The sequence below is a fragment of the Chlorocebus sabaeus genome, chromosome X, assembly GCF_047675955.1.
Source record: "Chlorocebus sabaeus isolate Y175 chromosome X, mChlSab1.0.hap1, whole genome shotgun sequence".
NCBI lineage: Eukaryota > Metazoa > Chordata > Mammalia > Primates > Cercopithecidae > Chlorocebus > Chlorocebus sabaeus.
In genome coordinates this window covers 16,485,344-16,487,332 of record NC_132933.1, presented here as the reverse complement: position 1 = coordinate 16,487,332, position 1,989 = coordinate 16,485,344, and the positions used below count along the sequence as shown (strand labels likewise).

At 35.8% G+C, this 1,989-nt stretch overlaps 1 pseudogene; it reads left to right on the top strand.

Moving 5' to 3' along the window:
• Positions 1-831: 831 nt before the first annotated feature.
• LOC103232664 (putative SNURF-like protein) lies at positions 832-1,194 on the top strand (annotated as a pseudogene).
• The last annotated feature ends 795 nt before the right edge of the window (positions 1,195-1,989 follow it).

The following is a 1,989-nucleotide window of genomic DNA, read 5'->3' as shown; positions in this document are numbered from 1 at the left end:
GCATTTAAATGAAAAAGAGAATATAACCACAGGCACAGAAGAGATGTCTTAAGTGTAAGTGTAAAGCATAAAGCTATGTACAATTTCAATCAAAACATTAAAACCTATATTAAGTGGATAATTAAAGCTACATAAGTTGTCAAAAATAGAACACCCCAATAGACAATAAGCAACAAAATAAATTGAAATTTAGTCGAAGACCTATATCCTTAATAGGTATAGGTACAAGGCCCAAATGGCTTTATATGTGAGTTCTAATAATCTCCAAGGCATAAGTATTGCCTAACTTGAACTGTTTGAAAGTATAAAAAAGTTGTAAAACTAACTATTTATTTTACCAGAAAAATATGTCACAGGAAAGAAAAGTGAAGCAAATTTCACAAATTTCACTGAAAACAGATGCAAAAGTTCTAAATAAAATGTTAGGAAATCAATCCACCACTATGTCAAAAAAATAACATATCATGACCAAGTAAGTTTCATTCTAGACATACTAACATGGTAACACACTGTAAATTCTATCATTATAGTTCTTCATATTATCAGATTAAAAGGAAAATATTATCTCAAGAAGTATTTCAATTGGTAACATTTAGTATTCATTTATGATTATAAAAATCCTCTTCTCATTTCAATAGTAGAAAAAAAGCATATTAATTTAATACAGGGTATCTCACAAAACCATACAGTAGGATAACTGCTTCAGACCATTTTTGATTGACTTGCAGCAGACCAAACCTATCGCCAAGAAGAACTTAAAAAGTTGGATGAAGAGTGGAGTGGCTGTCAGAGATGCCTGATGTTTTGGCCTAAGGACCAGTCAGTGAGGCAATGGAGCAAGCAAGGGATCACTTACACCTGAGATGGACTACAGAACAGCACATGCCAGAGGTGGAAGTTCAAGTCAAATACAGAACAGCTGCACTGAGCAACCAAGAGTGTCAACTGTACCTGAGGCATTCTCAGCAGCAGCAAGTGCCTGTGGTGGATTTCCAGGCCAAACTGGGACAGGCATTCATAACTGAGACACCAAGATGTGGTAAAAGCCGTACTGGAACAATGAGGAAGCTGAATCCGAGCAAAAGCCAGGCTCCATCTACTGTTTGCTTCTGCTTATTCAGGAAGGAATGAGTGATAGCCTAATAAAAAGAAATTAGCAACTTTGAAATCCTAAGTAAGAATAAAAAGAATTGAGGCCTTCGTCATGTTTTTATTTCTGCTGTTGTGGAAGCTGTATCTTTAGATAAATACATAATATAAACATTTCTGGATACAGAGATGCTGTTCAGAGAAAATATTTCATTTTCTAGAAGGATATTTATGTTGCCAAACATAAGGACAGGTGAAACGGTCCATCAGAGGACTTCATCGCCCATGTGATCTATTTTTACCTCTCTCCTCCCAAGCAGAGGCAAAATATCCACAAAGAAAAATCCTAAGTGGAATTGGATAGGAATAGTAAATCAAGGAACTCTCACAGAAATCGTAACAAAAAGTCAAGACAGAAAATCTAAGATAATTTCTTTTTAAAATTTTCCTATTCGATTGACACCAAATGACCACAATATAAAACAAAATGGAATTCACCTCAGCAACTCAAATCCCATCTGAGCATACTTCAATACTTGGTCGTGTTCCTAGGTCAGTGACAAAATAAAGATCATCAGGAATAACTCTGAACTTTATGCTCCTCTGTGCAAATACGTCTCTTACACCCTGTTGCCTTCCCCATTGATGATTCCTCCCTTTTCCCCTCTTTTATATCTTCTGCCTCACTTTCCATGTTGACTCTTCCTACTCATAAATATCAAAATGCCTAAATCATTCCTAATTTTAGAAACTCCTTCCATAACCCCCAAATACCATTGCGTTTTTTTCCTTCACAACTAATCTTCCTGAAAGAATTATCCACATACAGAATCCTTTATCTTCCACCACTGAATTCACAGCAATCTGCCTTCTGACTCGCCACTTAGAGTTAACTGCTCT